This window comes from Elephas maximus, chromosome 12 (assembly GCF_024166365.1).
Source record: "Elephas maximus indicus isolate mEleMax1 chromosome 12, mEleMax1 primary haplotype, whole genome shotgun sequence".
Classification (NCBI taxonomy): domain Eukaryota; kingdom Metazoa; phylum Chordata; class Mammalia; order Proboscidea; family Elephantidae; genus Elephas; species Elephas maximus.
In genome coordinates this window covers 60,396,875-60,419,561 of record NC_064830.1, presented here as the reverse complement: position 1 = coordinate 60,419,561, position 22,687 = coordinate 60,396,875, and the positions used below count along the sequence as shown (strand labels likewise).

The following is a 22,687-nucleotide window of genomic DNA, read 5'->3' as shown; positions in this document are numbered from 1 at the left end:
AACCCAGCTGAGGTTTCTTCTCCCAAAGTGATGCTAGCTGTTTTAAGTGCAGTGGAGGGAGGGGCTGGTGAGGGTGGAGCCTCCTCAAAGCAGGTGGCAGAGCTCTGTGTGTGTGTGTGTGTGTGTGTGTGTGTGTGTGAGTGAGAGTGAGAGAAAGAGACAGAGGTCTGAGGGGCATATGCAAGAGAAAGCAAGACAGAGGTCTGCGGGGCATATGCAAAAGGTGAGGACAATTCTCTTATAATCTTTCCCTGACCTTGGCCTGTCCAGTCTGAGCTGCCAGGAAGAAGCTGATTCCTCCAAACCCCTCTGTCTGAGAGAGGGGAGGGGCAGAGGGAAACTCCAGGGTTGGGAAAAGAGGTGAGGAGAGGGAAGGCAGCCAGGTGGAGGTCAACGTACAGGTCCCTTGCATGGAGCTGTATCCAGCTAAGAGTCCAGAGAAGGTTCCATTCTACCTTCTTGGTTTGGGATGTGGTGGGACCTGCAAGACCGTGAAAGCAGGTCCCCAGACCCAAGACCACCACCTACACTCTGCATGAGCAGCTGGCAGTGGTGTGTGTCTGCCTGAAGGACACTTGGGCCATGTCCTGTACAAGTTCCTCCTTTTTGCCTGTTATGAATAATGCCGCTATGACCATTCGTGTAACAAGTTTTTTGGTTTTTCTTTGTTTAGATATTTTTTTAGTCAGTACTTGAAAGCTTTTATTATTTCATTGTATTCTAATGACTTTTTTTCCAGTTTCTCATCTCCAATTTTTATTGTTGTTGAAAATATACTCAGTAACCCAAAAAAAAAAAAAAAAACCAGTGCCGTCGAGTCAATTCCGACTCAGTAAAACATATACCAATTCAGCACTTTTATAAATGTAAAATAGTTTTTATTGTGAATTAGGGTAAAAATACGTTTAACATGGCTAATGCACAGATTAGGAAGCACTGCATTTCATGACCTTGTCATTAGGTAAAATCCACCCAGTTTTTTTTGTTTGTTTCCTGGCAGAAGAGAAAGCTGTTTATGGAGGCAATTAGCCACACATTTCCTCTTCCTATTCCTGAATCTCCTTCTTCCTCTGTTGCTCCAGGTGAATTGAGACCAACTGTTGTACCTTAGATGCCCACTTGCAAGCTTAAGACCCCAGGCGCTATGCCAAGAACTAGGAGGTGGTACAAGAGAAGCACTAAAAACAATATTAGGTCAACTAACTGAGATGACCCGTGAAACCAGGAACCTAAACCTCCAACCAAGAAGTCATGTCCCATGAAGAGTTTGGTTGCACATAAGTAGCCTCAGCAACTACTCTTCGTTTTTGTTTTTGTGTACAAGTTCTTGTGTGGATGTGTGTTTTCATTTCTCTTGCATTTGTATCTAGGAGTGAAATTGCTGAGTAATGCAGAAACTCTATGTTTAACCTTTTGAGGAACCGCCAGACTGTTTTCCAAAGTGGCTGCACCGGTTTACATTCCCATTAGCAATGTCTGAGGGTTCCAATTTCTCCACATCCTCATCAACACTGTTTATTATCCTTTTTGCTTATAATCATCCTACTTGGCGTTTCTAACCCACCAAACAGCTGTATGAAAGAAAGGCCTGGCAATCTATTTCCATGAAGATTACAGCCAAGAAAACCTTTGGAAGTGGTTTTACCCTAACACATGGGGCCGCCATCAGTTTGGACGGACTCCAGGGTGCAGGAGTTTTTACTATACACCGGTGACCTGTGTTGGTGTTGTTGGGTGCAGTGAGTCAACACAGCGACCCCATGTGACAGGATAGAACTGTTCCATACAGTTCTGTAGTGGTTCCAACTACCAACTTTTCAGTTAGCAGCTGAGCACTTAACCATTGCACCACCAGGGCTCTTTGCAGTGCTGGGATATTGTGGGGGGAAGGCCTGAATGAGAAGAAGGAGCAGCCTGGGAAGATGTGAGGGAATGGTGTCCCAGGCAGAAGGAACGGCATGTGTCATGGATTGAATTGTGTCCCCCCAAAATACGTGTTATAATTTCTAACCTCTATGCCTGTGGTTATATTCTCATTTGAGAGTGGGTTGTCTTTGTTATCTTAACAAGGCAGGATTAGTGTAGGGTATATATTTGAGATATAAAAGAGATTAAACGCAAGTTAGCAAGCAGAGATGGAGAAGACAAATGCCAAGCCACATGAAGACTGCCCAGAAGCAGAAGCTTAGAAGAACAAGAACCTTCCTCCAGAGCCGACAGAGACAGAAATCCTTCCTCTATAGCTGGCACCCTGAATTTGAACTTCTGGCCTCCTAAACTGTGAGAAAATTAATTTGTCTGTTAAAGCCATCCACTTGGGGTATTTCTGTTATAGCAGCAGGAGATAACTAAGACAATGTCCAAAGGCCCTGAGAGGAGAGGTGGCTGGCAGGCTGCTGGAAGGTATTTGTCCAGGAGGAGAGATATGCAGAGAAGAATGATCTGGGCCTTAAGGGCCAAGGCAAGGGTCCAATTACAATGGGAAGACGTGGTGAGGATATAAGGCAAGAAGTTGTTTCATTTTTAAAATAAAATTATTTAGGCTTTAGTTCCTGGATGAAGAACTGGTTGAAAGAGGCAAGACCAGAGAGACCAGCTAGGAGGACATAACAGTCTTCCAGGACCCTGATGAAGATGGCAACTGGAGAGGGGAGGGAGGCGAAGCTACACAAACCACTGGGGGTATCAGCACAGAGAGAGTGTGAAGGCGCGCTTTACTTTCTCTTGGGTATGTACCTTTTTTTTTTTTTCTAGGAGTGGGATTGCTGGGTCTTACAGTAACTTTACGTTTAACCTTTTTTTTTTCTTAGTTGTGCTTTAAGTGAAAGTTTACAATTCAAGTCAGTTTTTCGTACATAATTTGTTTATCTAGTCATCCATCGATGGGCACCTAGGTTGTTTCCATCTTTTTGCTATTGTAAACAGTGCTGCGATGAACATAGTTATGCATGTATCTATTCATGTGAAGGCTCTTACGTCTCTAGGGTATATTCCAAGGAGTGGGATTGCTGGATCATATGGTAGTTCTATTTCTAGCTTCTAAGGAAGCGCCAAATCGATTTCCAAAGTGGCTGTAGCATTTTACAGTCCCACCAGCAGTGTATAAGTGTTCCAGTCCCTCCACAACCTCTCCAACATTTATTATTTTGTGTTTTTTGGATTAATGTCAGCCTTGTTTGGGCGAGATGGTATCTCATTGTAGTTTTGATTTGCATTTCTCTAATGGCTAATGATTGTGAGCATTTCCTCATGTATCTGTTAGCTGCCTGAATGTCTTCTTTGGTGAAGTGCCTGTTCATATCCTTTGTCTGTTTTTCAGTTGGGTTATTTATCCTTTTATTGTTGAAGTTTTTCAGTATCTTGTAGATTTAGAGATTAGACACTGATTGGATTTGTCGTAGCCAATTTTTTTTTCCCAGTCTGTAGGTTGCCTTTTTACTCTTTTGGCAAAGTCTTTGGATGAGCATAGGTGTTTGATTTTTAGGAGCTCCCAGTTATCTAGTTTCTCTTCTGGTGTTTGTGCTTTGTTAGTAATGTTTTGTATACTGTTTATGCCATGTATTAGGGCTCCTAGCATTGTCCCTAGCATTTTCTTCCATGATCTTAATTGTTTTAGATTTTGTATTTAGGTTCTTGATCCATTTTGAATTAGTTTTTGTGCATGGTGTGAGGTATGGGTCTTGTTTCATTTTTTTTGCAGATGGATATCCAGTTATGCCAGCACCATTTGTTAAAAAGACTGTCTTTTCCCCATTTAACTGTTTTGGGGCCTTTGTCAAATATCAACTGCTTATATGTGGGTGGATTTTTACGTCTGGATTCTCAGTTATGTTCCATTGGTCTATGTATCTGTCGTTGTACCAGTACCAGGCTGTTTTGACTACTGTGGTGGTATAATAGGTTCTAAAATCAGGTAGTGAGAGGCCTCCCATTTTGTTCTTCTTTTTCAGTAATACTTTACTTATCTGGAAACCCTGGTGGCGTAGTGGTTAAGTGCTACGGCTGCTAACCAAGAGGTCGGCAGTTCAAATCCACCAGGCGCTCTTTGGAAACTCTGTGGGGGCAGTTCCGCTCTGTCCTATAGGGCCGCTATGAGTTGGAATCGACTCGACAGCAGTGGATTTTTTGGTTTTTACTTATCTGGTGTCTCTCCCTTTTCCATATGAAGTTGGTGATTTGTTTCTCTATCTCATTAAAAAATGATGTTGGAATTTGGATCGGGATTGCATTGTATCTATAGATTGCTTTAGGTAGAATACACATTTTCACAATGTTGAGTCTTCCTATCCATAAGCAAGGTATGTTTTCCACATATGTAGGTCTCTCTTGGTTTCTTGCAGTAGTGTCTTGTAGTTTTCTTTGTATAGGTCTTTGACACCTCTGGTTAGGTTTATTCCTAAGTATCTTATCTTCTTGAGGGCTACTGTAAATGGTATTGATTTGGTGAATTTCCTCTTTGATGTTCTTTTGTTGCTGTAGAGGAATCCAACTGATGTTTGCATGTTTATCTTGTATCCTGATAATTTGCTGAAATCTATTAGTTCCAGTAGTTTTCATGAGGATTCTTTAGGGTTTTCTGTATATAAGATCATATCATCTGCAAATAGAGATACTTCTACTTCTTCCTTACCTATTTGGATGCTGTTTATTTCTTTTTCTAGCCAAATTGCTCAGGGTAGAACCTCCAACACAATGTTGAGTAAGAGTGGTGATAAAGGGCATCCTTGTCTGGTTCCAGATCTCAAGGGGAATGCTTTCAGAGTCTCTCCATTTAGGGTGATGTTGGCTGTTGGCTTTATATAAATGCCCTTTATTATGTTGAGGAATTTCCCTTCTACTACTATTTTGCTGAAAGTTTTTATCATGAATGGGTGTTGAACTTTGTCAAATGCCATTTCTGCATAAATTGATAGGATCATGTGTTTCTTGTCATTGGTTTTATTTGTGTGGTGGATTACATTGATTGTTTTTCTAATGTTGAACCATCCCTACATATCCGGTATGAATCCCACTTGGTCATGGTGAATTTTTTTTTTATATACTATTGAATTCTATTGGCTAGAATTTTGATGAGGATTTTTGCATCTAAGTTCATGAGGTGTATAGGTCTGTAATTTTCTGTTTTTGTGGAGTCTTTACCTGGTTTTGGTATCAGGGATATGCTAGCTTCATAGAATGAGTTTGGGAGTATTCCATCCTTTTCTATGCTCTGAAATACCTTTAGTAGTAGTGGTGTTAACTCTTCTGTGAAGGTTTGGTAGAATTCTCCAGTGAAACTGTCAGGGCCAGGGCTTTTTTTTAGTTGGGAGTTTTTTAAAATTTCCTTTTCAATCTCTTCTTTTGTTATAGTTTTATTTAGTTGTTCTAGCTCTGTTTGTGTTAGTTTAGTGTAGTGTGCTTCTAGAAATTTGTCCATTTCCTCTAGGTTTTCAAATTTGTTAGAGTTCAATTTTTCACAGTATTCTGTTATGATTGTTTTAATTTCCTTTGGGTCTGTTGTAATATAGCCCATCTCATTTCTTATTTGGGTTATTTGCTTCCTCTCCTTTTTTTTTTTTTTTTTTTTTTGTCAGTTTGGCCAATTGTTTATCAACTTTATCAATATTTTCACATAAGCAGCTTTTGGTCTTGTTAACTACTCTTTTGATTGTTTTTCTATTCTCTATTTCATTTAATTCTGCTCTAATTTTTATTATTTGCTTTCTTATGGTGCCTGAGGGTTTCTTTTCCTGTTCTCTTTCTATTTGTTTGAGTTCTTGGGTTAATTCTTTGATTTGGGCCCTTTCTCCTTCTTGGAAGTGTGCATTTATTGCTATAAATTGACCTCTGAGAACTGCTTTTGCTGTGTCCCAAAGGTTCTGGTAGCATGTGTTTTCATTCTCATTTCATGCTATGAATTTCTTTATTCTATCCTTAATTTCTTCTATAACCCAAAGGTTTGTGAGAAAGGTGTTGTTCAGTTTCCACATGTTTGATTATTTTCCCTTGCTTTTTCTGTTATTGATTTCTACTTTTATGGCTTTATGGTCAGAAAAGATGCTTTGTAATATTTTGATGTTGGATTCTATTAAGGCTTGCTTTATGGCCTAATATGTGGTCTATTCTAGAGAACGTTCCGTGTGTGCTAGAAAAGAAAGCATACTTGGCTGCTGTTGGGTGGAGCGTTCTGTATATGTCTATGAGGTCAAGTTGGCTGATTGTGGCATTTAGATCCTCAGTGTCTTTATTGAGCTTCTTTCTGGATGTTCTGTCCTTCACTGAATGTGGTGTGTTGAGGTCTTCTATTATTGTTGTGGAGCTGTCTATCTCTCTTTTCAGTGCTGTTAGAGTTTGTTTTATGTACTTTAGAGCCCTGTTGTTGGGTGCATAAATATTTATTATGGCTATGTCTTTCTGGTGTATTGACCTTTTAATCATTATATCGTGTCCTTTCTTATCCTTTGTGGTGGATTTTACTTTAAAGTCTATTTTGTCTGAAACTAATATTGCCATCCCTGCTCAAAAAGATTGTTGTTTTCTTGATATATTTTTTTCCATCCTTTGAGTTTTAGTTTGTTCGTGTCTTTAAGTCTAAGGTGTGTCTCTTGTAGGGAGCATATAGATGGATCGTGTTTTTTTAATTCATTCTGCCACTCTCTGTCTCTTTATTGGTGCATTTAGTCCATTTACATTCAGCATAGTTATCGATAGGTATGAATTTACTGCTGTCATTTTGGTGCCTTTTTGTGTGTGTTGTTGGTAATTTCTTTGTTCCACTTAATTTTCTGTGCTGACTTGTTTTTCTTTATATATTTTCCTCTTTTTCATTGTGGTTGGTTTTGTATTTGCTTAGTCTTTATGTTTTTCCTGTTTTTTATTTTGATGTGTAGGATTGTTACCTTCCTTTGTGGTTCTCTTAAGATTTATCCCTATTTTCTAAGTTTAAATAAATCTTTTTTCCTTTATATCCTTTCCATATGACTTCCTCTCCATATGAAAAATCTGTGGCTACATTTTTTAGTCCCTCTTTTTTATTTTAATGCTGTTGTCTTTTATGTAATGACGTCTCTGTTTCCCTGTTTTGAGCATTTTAGCTTTGATTTATTTTTGTGATTTCCCTATCTGGGTTGATATCTGGTTGCTCTGTCCTGTGTTCTAGTTTTGGGTTGTTATCTGATGTCATTGACTTTCTAACCAGAGGACTCTCTTTAGTATTTCCTGTAATTTTGGTTTGGTTTTTGCAAATTCCCTAAACTTCTGTTTGTCTGGAAATGTCCAAATTTCACAACCACATTTGAGAGACAGTTTTGCTGGATATATAATTCTTAGCTGGCAATTTTTATCCTTCAAGCCTTTATGTATGTCCTCCCATTGCCTTCTTGTCTGCATTCGTTTCTGCTGAGTAATCCGAGCTTAATCTTATTGACTCTCCTTTGTAGATGACTTCTTGTTTATCCCTAGCTGCTCTTAAAATTCTCTCTTTATCTTTGGTTTTGGCAAGTTCGATAATAGTATGTCTTGGTGACTTTCTTTTGGGATCTACCTTGTGTGGGGTTTGATGAGCATCTTGATAGATATCTTCTCATTTTTCACGATATCAGGGAAGCTTTCTCTCAACAAATCTTCAACAATTATGTCTGTATTTTCTGTTATCCGTCCCCACCCCCCCGCCGGTTCTTGTACTCCAATCACTCATAGGTTATTCCTCTTGATAGAGTTCCACATAATTCTTAGGGTTTCTTCATTTTTAAGAATTCTTTTATCTGATTTTTCCTCAGATATGTTGGTGCCAAGTGCTTTATCTTCTATCTCACTAATTTTGAATTCCATTGCCTCAATTCTGCTCTTATGACTTTCTATTCAATTGTCTAATCCTGAAATCTTATTGTTAATCTTCTGAATTTCTGTGTGCTGTATATCTGTGGATTCTTGCAGCCTATTAAATGTGTCATCATGCTCTTGTCTAATCTGCTTAAGTTCCTCTAAAGCTTTGTCTGTGTGCTGCTTAGCTTGTTCTGTGTTTTGCCTGATCTTCCTGATCTCTTGAAGAGTTCTGTATAACCTTTTGTATTCTACCTCTGGGAATTCCAGGAAATTCTCTTCATCCAGAAGTTTTCTTGATTATTTGTTTTGGGAGGTTGCTGAAGCCATTGTGGCCTGCCTCTTTATGTGATCTGATATTGACGCTTGTCTCCAAGCCATCAATAAGTTATTGCATTCATTTATTTTATTTGCTTACTGTGTTCTTGTTTTGTTTTGTTTTAATATGCCCAAATAGGCTGCTTGAGTGAGCTAGTTTGATTATTGCCACCTTTGAAGCTCTAACATCCTGTCACAAGGTGGTTAGAGCTGATAACTATATGAGCCCAGGAGTCTCTTCACTTTTCTTGCATGGATTCAGCTCAGGTGTCCAGATAATCAGTCACAAAGTGTGTGGTGTAGGCTCTCACCTACAGTCCTAGATGAGCAGGGGTGATTGGTGTAGGCACAGGTATCTGGGTGCAGTGGGAGGTCACACACTGAGCAAGGCAGAGGGCTGACAACAACCCCTGACTGTCTGTGATGAAAGTGTGTCCCTGTTCCCTAGAGCACCTAGGTGGTTGGATTTTGCATCCTGACTATGGGCACACAATGCTGTTGGCACTAAGGACTGGGAGGCACCACTTATTCTTGGACGCCTATTGTTGGTGGCTAGGTGTCATAGGTGGAGCCACCAATCCTTAGGCCCCTGACATGGGTAGGTAAGGACCCTGCTTAATAGGCAGAGTAGTGACAAATGACAAGAACTTGCCTCACCCTCATGTAACTGAAACAGTTGAAGTTAGACTTCAGGTTTCAGCTAATGAGGGCTTACGCTGTTGTACTGTGCTGATGAGGGCTTACGCTGTTGAAATGAGTCCACACAGGTTTATGCAGGGGTAAAAGGCATTCAAAGTCCATGGACCCATTATGCCTGTGCACAGGCAAAAGAGCTGTTTCTGCTCTGATTTCCTGGCTTAGAGGATTATTTTTTCCCTGTTTGTTAATTTGTTCCCTCTCCAAAGCAGGGAGAATGGCTTAATGCAAATGGGCAGTCCTTCTACCAGCCCAGGGAATGCAGCTGGCTGGGACCCAGTGCAGAGTGGGAAGGGAGCAGGTAAGTGGGTGAGATTTTTTTTCTGAAGGGGTATTTTTGGATCATGATAGGTTAAACGCAGGTACTTATCATTTGCCACTGATTGTGGGTGGCTTCTCACTTATCCTGGAGTGCTAAGTAGGCTTTCCACTGTTTGGTCTCCCCCGATGTGGAAAATGAGTCTGGAACCCCTCTGCTTGCCTCACTGCACTTGCAGCAGGGCCAGAATTGGCCTGCAGGGTGCTGGATCCTGTCGGGTCAGGTCTGGCAACATCTTGCTGCTTCTGAACATTTTCTCCCTCTCCCTGCAGTTCAGTCTGATTTCTCAACTTTGCCTTTGATGTTCAGGGCTCCTAGCTTGTCATATATAATCAATTGACTTGTTTTTTCTGGTCTTTGTTGTAAGAGAGACCACAGGAAGCATCTGACTACTCTGCCATCTTGGCCCCCTATGTTTAACCTTTTGAGGAACTGCCAGACTGTTTTCCAAAGTGGCTTCACAAGTTTACATTCCCACAAGCAGTGTATGAGGGTTCCAATTTCTCCTCATTCTCACCAACATATGTTATTGTTCTTTCTGAAGAGTTATCCTAGTTGGCAATTTGAACCCACCTAGAGGCAACTTGGAAGAAGGCTTTGTGACCTGCTTCTGAAAGGTCACAGCATTAAAAACCATATGGAGTTCAGTTCTACTCTGCAGACACAGGGTCATCATAAGTCAGGCTCCAGGGCAACTGGCTAGTGGATATGAAGTAGTAATTCATTGTGGTCTTGATCTGCATTTCCCTGAGGGTTGGCTAATAATGTAGTGAATTTTTTCATGTGCTTATTAGGTATTTACATATCTTCTTGGAGAAATGTATATTCACATCCAATTTTTAAATGGGCTTATATTTTATTATTAAGTTGTAAGACCTCTTTATATATTCTGGATACAAGTCTCTATCAGATATATAATTTGCAAAAATTTTCTTATGTTGTGTGGCTTGATTTCACTTTCTTGATGGTGTCATTTGAAACACAAAAGTTTTAATTTTGATGATAACTGTGACGGATAAGGTTGTGTGTCAACTGGCTGGACCATGATTCTCAGGGTTTGAGAGTTATGATGTAGTTTGGCAGTCATATAATTATATAACCACATCCAGCATAACATCTGATATAATGTGCTCACCTCTATGATGGTATTTGCTGTGAGTAGCAATCAGTTGAAATGGACTTTCCTTGGAGATGTGGCCTGTATCCAATATACGTAGGCTTTCTGTCAAAGCTCGATGGCTTTTGTTCTGCTCTGGATCCTGCATTTGGCTTGTCAGCATCTGACCACCAGGCAGTTCTTGGAACTTGGGGCAGCAAGCAACTTGCCGTCGTAACTGCTGATCTTGGATTCATCAGCCTTCACAGCCATGAGCCAGCAGCCTGCCATCTGGCCTTGGATCTTGGGTTCATCAGCCCCTGCAGCTACGAGACTCAGGAGAAAACTCCAGCCTGATGCCTTATGCCTCACTCATGGATATGGGACTTGCCAGATGCTACAACCTCGTGAGCCAATTCCTTGAGATAAATCCGTCTCTCTATATAATGATATATTTTTTTGGTGCCGTTGGGTCAGTTCTGACTCATAGCCACCCTATGTACAATAGAACAAGATACTGCTCAGCCCTGCACCATCCTCATAATCCTTGCTATGCTTGAGCCCATTGTTCCATCCACTGTGTCAATCCATCTTGATGAGGGTCTTCCTCCTTTTTGCTGACCTCCACTTTACCAAGCATGACGTCCTTCTCCCTCCTGACAACACATCCAAAGTATATGAGACTAAGTTTCACCATCCTTGCTTCTAAGGAGCATTCTGCTGTACTTATTCAAAGACAGATTTATTCTTTCTTCTGGCAGTCATTGATGGCTGCTTCAATGGGCATTGATTGTGGATCCAAGTAAAACAAAATCCTTGATGACTACAGTATTTTCTTTGTTTATCGTGAAGTTGTTTATTGATCCAGTTGTGAGGATTTTTGTTTTCTTTATGTTGAGGTGTAATTCATCCATACTGGAGGCTGTACTTTCTCATCTTCATCAATAAGTGTTTCAATTCCACTTCACTTTCAGCAAGCAAAGTTGTGTCATTTGCATATGGCAGGTTGTTAATGAGTCCTCCTCCAATCCTGATGCTCATTCTTCTTCATATAGTACAGCTCCTGGGATTATTCCTTCAGCATGCAGATACAACCCTGATGCATACTTTTGCTGACTTCAAATCACACAGTACTCCCTTGTTCTGTTTGAAAGACTGTGTCATTGTCTATGTACAGGTTCCTCATGAACACAATTAAATGTTCTGGAATTCCCATTCTTTGCAATGTTATCCATAATTTGTTATGCTCCACACAGTTGAATACCTTTACGTAGTCGATAAAACACAGGTAAACCTCTTTCTGATACTCTATGCTTTCAGCCAGGGTCCACCTGACATCAGCAGTGATATCCCTGGATCCACATCCTCCACTGAATCCACCGTTAATTTCTGGCAGTTCCCCGTCAATGGACTGAAAAATTTTACTTGTGTGTGATACTAATGATATTGTTCAATAATTTCCTCATTCTGTTGGATCACCTTTCTTGGAATAGGTACAAATATGAATCTTTTCCAGTCAGTTGGCCAAGTAGCTGTCTTCCAAATTTCTTGGCAGAGACATCCGTTTGCTGAAACATCTCAATTACTTTTCTGTCAATTCCCGGAGCCGTGTTTTTCACCAATGTCTTCAGTGCAGCTTGGACTTCTTCCTTCAACGCCACTGGTCCTTGATCATGTGCTACCTCCTGAAATGGTTGAAAGTCAGCCAATTCTTCTCGGTACAGTAACTTTGTTTATTCTTTCCATCTTCTTTTGAAGCTTCCTGCATCATCCAACATTTTGCCCATAGAAACCTTCAATATTGCAACTGAAGTATTGAATTTTTTCTTCAGTTCTTTTAGCTTGAGAAATGCCAAGTGTGTTCTTCCCTTTTGATTTTTCCATCTCCAGGTCTTTGCACATGTCATTATAATACTTTACTTTGTCTTCTCTAGCCACCCTTTGAAATCTTTGTTCAGTTCTTTTACTTCATCATTTTTTCTATTCATTTTAACTACTGTATGTTCCAGAGCAAGTTTCAGAGCCTTCTGACATTCATTTTGGACTTTTCTTTCTTTCCTGTCTTTTTAATGACCTCTTGCTTTCTTAGTGTATGATGTCCTTACACATCTTGTCTGGTCTTGGGTCATTAGTGTTCAATGCATAAAATCTATTCTTGAGATGGTCTCTAAATTCAGGTGAGGTATACTCATGGTCATACTTTGGCTCTCGTGGACTTGTTCTTATTTTCTTCAGCTTCAACTGAATCTGCATATGAGCAACTGACGGTCTGTTCCGAAGTTGGCCTCTGGCCTTGTTTTGACTGAATATAGTGAGCTTTTCCATAGTCTCTTTCCACAGATGTAGTCGATTTTATTCCTGTGTATTCCATCTGGCGAGGTCCACATGTATAGTAGTCCTTTATGTTGTTGAAAAAAGGTATTTGCAATGAAGAAGTCGTTGGTCTTGCAAAATTCTATCGTGGTATCTCTGGCATCGTTTTTTTTACCAAGGCCATGTTTTCCAGATACCAATCCTTCTTTGTTTCCAACTTTCAAGTTCCAGTCACCAGTAATTATTAATGCTTCTTTTTTTTAGAATTTTTATTGTGCTTTAAGCAAAAGTTTACAAATCAGGTCAGTCTCTCACACAAAAACTTATATATACCTTGCTACATGCTCCCAGTTGCTCTCCCCCAGTGAGTCAGCCCATTCTCTCCCTCCACTCTCTCTTTTCCTGTCCATTTTGCCAGCTTCTGACCCCTTCCACCTTCACATCTCCCTTTCAGGCAGGAGATGCCAACATAGTCTCAAGTGTCCACCTGATCCAAGAAGCTCACTCCTCACCGGCAGCATCCCTCTCCAACCCACTGTCCAGTCCAATCCCTGTCTGAAGAGTTGGCTTTGGGAATGGTTCCTGTCCAGGGCCAAAAGAAAGTCTGGGGACCATGACCACCGGGATCCTTCTAGTCTCAGTCAGACTGTTAAGACTGGTCTTTTTACAAGACATTGGGGTGTACATCCAACTGCTCTCCTGCTCCCCCAGGGGTTCTCTGTTGCGTTCCCTGTCAGGGCAGTTATCGATTGTAGCTGAGCACCATCTAGCTCTTCTGGTCTCAGACGGATGTGGTCTCTGGTTTATGTGGCCCTTTCTGTCTTTGGTGGAATTACCTTGTGTCCTTGGTGTTCTTAATTCTCCTTTGATCCAGGTGGGTTGAGACCAACTGATGCATCTTAGAAGGCTGCTTGCTAGTGTTTAAGACTCCAGATGCCTTTCTCCAAGGTGGGATGCAGAATGTTTTCTTCATAGATTTTATTATGCAATTGACTTAGATGTCCCCTAGATGCATGCTCTCCAAACCGCTCCCCCCTCCCCAGCTATGCTGGCCTTTGAAGCATTCAGTTTATTCCGGAAACTTTTTTGCTTTTGGTTTAGTCCATTTGTGCTGACCTCACCTATATTGTGTGTTGTCTTTCCCGTCACCTAAAGTAGTACTTTCTGCTATCTAATTAGTGAATGCCCCTTTCCCACCCTCCCTACCTCCCCCCCTCATAACCATCAAAGAATATTTTCTTCTGTGTTTAAACTATTTCTTGAGTCCTTATAATAGTGGTCTTATACAATATTTGTCCTTTTGCAACTGTCTAATTTCACTCAGAATAATGCTTTCCAGATTCCTCCATGTTATGAAATGTTTCACAGATTGATCATTGTTCTTTATCAATGTGTAGTATTCCATTGTGTGAATATACCATAATTTATTTATCCATTCAACCTTTGATGGGCATCTTGGTTGCTTCCACCTTTTTGCTATTATAAACAGTCCTGCATGGGTGTGCATATATGTGTTCATGTAAAGGCTCTTATTTCTCTAGGATATATTCCAAGGAGTGGGATTGCTTGATCTTTTGGTAGTTCTATTTCTAGCTTTTTAAGGAAGAGACAAATTGATTTCCAAAGTGGTTGTTCCATTTTATGTTCCCACCAGCACTGTGTAAGTGTTCCAGTCTCTCCACAACCTCTCCAGCATGGATTATTTAGTGTTTTTTGGATTAAAGCCAGCCTTGTTTGAGTGAGATGGAACTCATGGTAGTTTTGATTTGCATTTCTCAAATGGCTAATGATCATGAGCATTTCCTCATGTATCTGTTGGCTACCTGAATGTCTTGTTTAGTGAAGTGTCTGTTCATATCCTTTGCCCATTTTTTAATTGGGTTATTAGTCTTTTTGTAATTGAGTTTTTGCAGTATCATGTAGATTTTAGAGATTAGAGGCTGATCGGAAATGTTGTAGCTAAAAACTTTTTCCTAGTCCGTAGGTAGTCTTTTTACTCTTTTGGTGCAGTCTTTTCATGAGCACAGGTGTTTCATTTTTAGGAGCTCCCAGTTGTCTAGTTTTTCTTCTGTATTGTTAGTAATCTTTTGTATACTGTTTATACCATGTATTAAGGCTCCTAACGTCCCTATTTTTTCTTCCATGATCTTTATCGTTTCAGATTTTATATTTAGGTCTTTGATCCATTTTAGGCCCGTTTTTGTGCATGGAGTGAGGTATGAGTCTTCTTTTTTTTTTTTTTTTACATTTATTTATTTATTTATTTTTAAAAATAATTTTTATCGAGCTTTAAGTGAAGGTTTACAAATCAAGTCAGTCTGTCACATACAAGCTTATATACACCTTACTCCATACTCCCACTTACTCTCCCCCTAATGAGTCAGCCCTTCCAGTCTCTCCTTTCATGACAATTTTGCCAGCCTCTAACCCTCTCTACCCTCCTATCTCCCCTCCAGACAGGAGATGCCAACACAGTCTCAAGTGTCCACCTGATACAAGTAGCTCACTCTTCATCAGCATCTCTCTCCAACCCATTGTCCAGTCCCTTCCATGTCTGATGAGTTGTCTTCAGGAATGGTTCCTGTCCTGGGCCAACAGAAGTTTTGGGGACCATGACCGCTGGGATTCGTCTAGTCTCAGACAGACCATTAAGTCTGGTCTTTTTATGAGAATTTGGGGTCTGCATCCCACTGATCTCCTGCTCCCTCAGGGGTTCTCTGTTGTGCTCCCTGTCAGGGCAGTCATTGGTTGTGGCCTGGCACCATCTAGTTCTTTTGGTCTCAGGATGATGTAAGTCTCTGGTTCATGTGGTCCTTTCTGTCTTTTGGGCTCATAGTTATCATGTGACCTTGGTGTTGTTCATTCTCCTTTGATCCAGGTGGGTTGAGACCAATGGATGCATCTTAGATGGCCGCTTGTTAGCATTTAAGACCCCAGATGCCACTTTTCAAAGTGGGATGCAGAATGTTTTCATAATAGAATTTATTTTGCCAATTGACTTAGAAGTCCCCTGAAACCATAGTCCCCAGACCCGTGCCTCTGCTACACTGGCCTTCGAAGCATTCATTTTATTCTGGAAACTTCTTTGCTTTTGGTTTAGTCCAATTGTGCTGACCTCCCCTGTATTGTGTGCTGTCTTTCCCTTCACCTAAAGTAGTTCTTATCAACTACCTAATTAGTGAATACCCCTTTCCCATCCTCCCTCCCTCCCCCTTGTCGTAACCACAAAAGAATGTTTTCCTCTCAGTTTAAACTATTTCTCAAGTTCTTATAATAGTGGTCTTATAAAATACTTGGCGTTTCGCAGCTGACTAATTTCACTCAGCATAATGCCTTCCAGGTTCGTCCATGTTATGAAATGTTTCACAGATTCATCACTGTTCTTTATCAATGCATAGTATTCCATTGTGTGAATATACCATAATTTATTTATCCATTCATCTGTTGATGGACACCTTGGTTGCTTCCATATTTTTACTATTGGAAACAGTGCTGCAATAAACGTGGGTGTGCATATATCTGTTCATGTAAATGCTCTTATTTCTCTAGGATATGTTCCAAGGAGTGGGATTGCTGGATGGTATGGTAGTTCTATTTCTAACTTTTTAAGCAAGCGCCAAATCGATTTCCAAAGTGCTTGTACCATCTGACATTCCCACCAGCAGTGTATAAGAGTTCCAATCTCTCCACAGCCTCTCCAACATTGATTATTTTGTGTTTTTTGGATTAATGCCAGCCTTGTTGGAGTGAGATGAAATCTCACTGTAGTTTTGATCTGCATTTCTTTAATGGCTAATGATCGTGAACATTTCCTCATATATCTGTTAGCTACCTGGATGTCTTCTTTAGTGAAGTGTCTATTCATATCTTTTGCCCATTTTTTAATTGTCTTTTTGCTGTTGAGTTTTTGCAGCATCATGTAGATTTTAGAGATCAGGCACTGATCAGAAATGTCATAGCTAAAAACTTTTTCCCAGTCTGTAGGTAGTCTTTTACTCTTTTAGTGAAGTCTTTTGATGAGCATAGGTGTTTGATTTTTAGGAGCTCCCAGTTATCTAGTTTTTCTTCTACATTCTTTACAATGTTTTGTATACTGTTTATGCCATGTATTAGGGCTCCTAACGTTGTCCCTATTTTTTCTTCCATGGTCTTTATCGTTTTAGATTTTCTATTTAGGTCTTTGATCCATTTTGAGTTAGTTTTTGTGCATGGAGTGAGGTATGGGTCTTGTTTCATTTTTTTGCAGATGGATATGCAGTTATGCCAGCACCATTTGTAAAAAAGACTGTCTTTGCCCCATTTAACTGATTAGGGACCTTTGTCAAATATCAACTGCTCATATGTGGATGGATTTATGTCTGGATTCTCAATTCTGTTCCATTGGTCTATGTATCTGTTGTTGTACCAGTACCAGGCTGTTTTGACTACTGTGGTGGTATAATAGGTTCTAAAATCAGGTAGAGTAATGCCTTCCACGTTGTTCTTCTTTTTCAGTAATGCTTTACTTCTTCAGGGCCTCTTTCCCTTCCGTATGAAGTTGGTGATTTGTTTCTCCATCTCATTAAAGAATGTCATTGCAATCTGGATCAGAGTTACTTTAAATGTATAGATTGCTTTTGGTAGAAAAGATATTTTTTTAATGTTAAGACTTCCTATCCATGAGCAAGGTATGTTTTTCCACTTATGTAGGTCTCTTGGTTTCTTGCAGAAGTGTACTGTAGTTTTCTTTGTATAATTCTTTTACATCTCTGGTAAGATTTATTCCTAAGTATTTTATCTTCTTGGGGCTACTGTAAATGGTAATGATTTGGTGATTTCCTCTTCGATGTTCTTTTTGTTGGTGTAGAGGAATCCAACTGATTTTTGTATGTTTATCTTGTATCCCAATACTCTGCTGACCTCTTCTATTAGTTTCAGTAGTTTTCTTGAGGATTCCTTAGGGTTTTCTGTGTATAAGATGATGGCGTCTAAAAATACAGACAATTTTACTTCTTCCTTGCCAATCTGGATGCCCTTTATTTCTTTATCTAGCCTAATTGCCCAGCGAGTACCTCCAGCACAATGTTGAATAAGAGCAGTGATAAAGGTCATGCTTGTCTGGCTCCTGTTCTCAAGGGACATGCTTTCAGGCTCTCTCCATTTAGGATGATGTTGGCTGTTGGCTTTGTATAATTCCCTTTATTATGTTGAGGAATTTTCCTTCTATTCCTATTTTGCTGAGAGTTTTTCTCATGAATGGGTGTTGAACTTTGTCAAATGCCTTTTCTGAATCAATTGATAAAATCATGTAATTCTTGTCTTTTGTTTTATTTATGTGATGGATTACATTAATTGTTTTTAAGCTTTTTTTTTTAAATCTTGAGTTTTTTTTAATTTCCCTGTCTGGGTTGATTTCTGATTTTTCTGCCCAGTGTTCTAGTCTTGGGTTGATACCTGATATTATTGATTTTCTAACCAAAGAAGTCCCTTTAGTATTTCTTGTAGTTTTGGTTTGTTTTTTATGAATCCCCTAAGCTTCTGTTTATCTGGAAATGTCCTAATTTCACCTTCATATTTAAGAGACAGTTTTGCTGGATATATGATTCTTGGCTGGCAGTTTTTTTCCTTCAATTTTTAAAATATGTCATCCCATCGCCTTCTTGCCTGCATGGTTTCTGCCGAGTAGTCCGAGCTTATTCTTGTTGGCTCTCCTTTGTAGGTGGCTTTTCATTTATCCCTAGCTCTTCTTAAAATTCTCTCTTTATCTTTGGTTTTGGCAAGTTTGATTATAATATGTCCTGGTGACTTTCTTTTAATGTCTACCTTATGTGGAGTTTTATGAGCATCTTGGATAGATATCTTCTCATCTTTTACAATATCAGGGAGGTTTTCTGCCAACAAATCTTTAACAATTCTCTCTGTATTTTCTGTTATCCCTCCCTGTTCTGGTACTCCAATCACTCGTAGGTTATTTATCTTAATAGAGTCCCACATGATTCTTAAGGTTTCTTCATTTTTTAAAATTCTTTTTTCTGATTTTTCTTCAAATATATTAGTGCCAAGTGATTTATCTTAAAGTTCAGAAATTCTGGCTTCTACCTGCTCAATTCTGCTCCTCTGACTTTCTATTGAGTTGTTTACTTCTGTAATTTTATTGTTAATCTTCTGAGTTTCTGATTTCTGTCTGTCTGTGGATTTTTCCAGCTTATTAAATTTTTAATTATGTTCCTGAATAATCTTTCTAATTTCTTCTATTGCTTTATTTCTCTCTTCCTTTCCTCATTTCCTTCCTGATGTCTGGAAGGGTTCTGTATATTAATCTTTTGTATTCTGCCTCTGGTAATTCCAGGAATGCCCTTTCATCTAGAAGACCCCTGGATTCTTTGTTTTGAGAGCTTGTTGAGATGATCATGGTCTGTTTCTTAATGTGACTTGATATTGACTGTTGTCTCCAAGCCATCTATAAGTTATTGTATTAGTTTATGCTTGCTTACTGTGTCATAGCTTCTTGCTTTGTTTTGTTTTGATATGCCCAAATGGGTTGCTTGAGTGAGCTAGCTTGATTATTTTTGGCTTTGGAGCTCTGATGTCCTGTCCCCAGATGGCTAGAGCTGTTATCAGGTATATCAGTCTAGGAGTCCATTCACTTTTCTTGCATGAATTCACCTCAGGTGTCCAGGTAGCTGATCAGCAAGTGTGTGGTACAGGCCTTGTCCTACAGTCTTAGAGGGGTAGGGGTGATTGGTGTATGTGCCGGTGTCTGATCGCAGCAAGTCGTCATGCTCTGAACAAGGCAGGGGGCTGACAATCGACTCCCAAGTGTCTCTGAGGAAAGTGCATCCCTCTTCCCTAGCATGCAGGTGGGTGGGCTCTGCAGATGGACCATGGGCATCCAATGATTTTGGTTGTAAAAACTGGGAGGTACCAGTTATCCTTGGACCCCTCTTGTGGGTACCTGGGTTACCTGAGTAGAGCTACCAGTCCTTAGGCCCCTGATGTGGGTGGGTGAGGACCCTGTTTAATAGGCAAAGCAATGTCAAACATCAAACACCTACTTCTCCACTGCACAGCTGACACGGTTGGAGTCTGCCAACAAGGGCGTATTCTCCTGAAATAGGCCCACACAGGTCCATGCAGAGGGGAAAGGTGCTCAAGTTCCACGGACCATTTATGCCTGGACAGGAGCCACTTCTGTCCTGAGCAACCCCGGTTAGTGGAGCTGGCAAATTATCTTTTCCCCCGGTTGCAAATTTTTTCCTTCTCCAAGGCTGGGAGGATGGCTCTAGGTGCTCAACAGTGCTTATCTCAGGCCCAGGGAATTCAGCCGCTGAAGCTGGCTGGGGGTGGGAGGGCACAGTAAAATATACACAAGTAGTTAGCTTTTGCCAAGAGCGCTGTTCTTCTCTGGGTCTGGAGATATGAGTAGGCTGTGTGGCTGGCTGCTTCTCCCTGAGGAAACTGTGGCTGAACACTAGTGCAAGCCTGCCACCGCCACTCCAGGATTGGTGCCTGAGGGCTCCCTGCAATTCAGGTCCGGTAACTCCTCTACGCTTCTGAACCATCTCTTCCTCCCCCTGCCCCTCAGTTCATTTTCTAAGCTTGGCTTTGATGCTCAGGGCTCCTAGCTTGTCACAAATATACTTGTTTCATCTGTTTTTTTCCAGAAGCATCTGCGTATCTGCCATCTTGACTCCACCTTCTATTAATGCATCTTGATTGCATGTTTGATCAATTTCAGACTGCAGAAGTTGGTAAAAATCTTCAATTTCTTCGTTTTTGGCCTCAGTGGTTGGTGTGTAAATTTGAATAATAGTCGTAATAACTGGTCTTACTTGTAGGCATATGGACATTTTCCTATCACTGACAGCATTGTATTTCAGGATAGATCTTGAAATGTTCTTTTTGACAACGAATGCAACGCCATTCCTCTTCAATTTGCTATTCCCGGCACAGTAAACCATATGATTGTCTGATTCAAAATAGCCAATGCCGGTCTATTTCAGCTCACTAATGTGTCGATATGGATGTTTATGCCTTCCATTTCATTTTTGATGAGTTCCAATTTTCCTAGATTCATAGTTTGCACATTCCACATTCCAATTATTAATGGATGTTTGCAGGTATTTCTTCTCATTTTGAGTTGTGCCACATCAGCAAATGAAATTTGCCAAAGCTCAGCTGCATCCAAGTCCTTAAGGTCGACTCTACTTTGAGGAGGCAGCTCTTCCCCAGTCATATTTTGAATGCCTTCCAACCCGAGGGGCTCATTTTCCAGCACTACATCAAAGAATTTTCTGATGTTATTCATCAGGATTTCACCAGCTAATTTTTTAAAAAGTAGTCCCCCAGGCCCTTCTTCCTAGTCTGTCTTAGTCTGGAAGCTCTGCTGAAACCTGTCCACCACGGGTGACCCTGGTGATATTTGAAATCCTGGAGGCATAGCTTCCAGTATCACAGCAACACATAAACCGCCACAGTACTACTAACAAACAGATGAGTGGGTTTTATATATATATATGTATACACGCCTTTGTGGCACAGTGGATAAGCCTTCAGCCTTCATCTTCCAGATGCTCCTTCAAAACCCTGTGGAACAGTTGTACTCTGCCCTTTAGGTTGGGCTGAAAGGAGCGCCCACGGCTGTGCAGGAAATGCTAGCTATTCCGGGAAAAGGAAAGTGCTCATGCTGTCAGCTCGGCCCAGGGTGAGTTCCCCCCTCCCAGCAAAGGACCAGCCCTTCATCCTGACCCCGCCCCCATAGGGCTAGCCCGCCCTACCTTATGAGAGACCCCCCACCCCGTCCTGCCTTCTCCCCAGATGGCTCCGGAGGGAGGGACTGGAGTCAGGGCCCCCATGTGGACCGCAGTGCCCCTTGTCGGCTGGCCTCGGCTGGATACCTGTGGACCCATGTTAGCAGAGCCGCGGGGCCCCTTAGCGGGGTCGCCAGATTTGGTGTGGCTGCAGCAGGGGAAGCTACACTTTGGAGGGCTGGAGGTATCAGTGTGTGCAGGATCTGCGCGGGGGTGCAGTCCTGGAGGGCACACCTCTGCGAGGAGTCTGACCAATTTGGTCCCTCAGAGTCCACCAGACGGAAAACCTGTAAACAGAGGATGGGATGCAAAGTGACTTGCAACCTCTCACCAGATTCAGTGGTGGGAGATCGTCTGCTCCGGATGTTCCCCCGCTCAGCGAGAGGTGACATTCTGCATCCCACTTTGAAGAGTGGCGTCTGGGGTCTTAAACACTAGCAAGCAGCCATCTAAGATGCATCAGTTGGTCTCAACCCACCTGGATCAAAGGAGAATGCAGAACACCAAGGACACAAGGTGATTACGAGCCCGAGACAGAAAAGGCCACATGAACCAGAGACTACATCATCCTGACACCAGAAGAACTAGATGGTGCCCGGCTACAACCGATGACTACCCTGACAGGGAACACAACAGAGAACCGCTGAGAGAGCAGGAGAGCAGTGGGATGGAGATCCCAAATTCTCATAAGACCAGACTTAATGGTCTGACTGAGACTGGAAGGACCCTGGTGGTCATTGCACCCAGACCTTCTGTTGCCCCAGGACAGGAACCATTCCCAAAGCCAACTCTTCAGACATGGATTGGACTGGACAATGGGTTGGATAGGGATGCTGGTGAGGAGTGAGTTTCTTGGATCAGGTTGACACTTGAGACTATGTTGGAATCTCCTGCCTAGAGGGGAGATGAGAGGGTAGAGGGGGTTAGAAGCTGGCGTAATGGACAGGAAAAGAGAGAGTGGAGGGAGGGAGCGAGTTGTCTCATTGGGGGAGAGCAATTGGGAGTATGTAGCAAGGTGTGTATGGGTTTTTGTGTGAGAGACTGACTTGATTTGTAAACTTTCACTTAAAGCACAATAAAAATAAAAAACAAACAAACAAAAAAAGCTGGACTAACAGCCAAAAGTTTGGCAGTTCGAACCCACCCAGAGGCACCTCAGAAGACAAACCTGGCGATCTGCTTCTGAAAAATCAACCGTGGAAAATCCTATGGAGTGGTTCTACTTCCCACACATGGGGAATGAACTAGAGAGGCAACCTACAATATAATAAAAAATTCACCCCGGCCTCCCTGCTGTTGAACCTTAAAATCAAGCTCCAGCCCATTCTCAGCTCCTTGTCCCTCCTCCCCACCCCA

At 41.2% G+C, this 22,687-nt stretch overlaps 1 long non-coding RNA gene across 1 annotated transcript; it reads left to right on the top strand.

Annotated features, from left to right (window-relative positions):
- The first annotated feature begins 160 nt into the window (after window positions 1–160).
- LOC126087302 (uncharacterized) lies at window positions 161–22,643 on the top strand. The gene is made up of 5 exons (XR_007519712.1): window positions 161–223; window positions 1,083–2,728; window positions 20,186–20,272; window positions 21,137–21,225; window positions 21,600–22,643. It is a non-coding gene; the product is annotated as an uncharacterized LOC126087302 (long non-coding RNA).
- The last annotated feature ends 44 nt before the right edge of the window (window positions 22,644–22,687 follow it).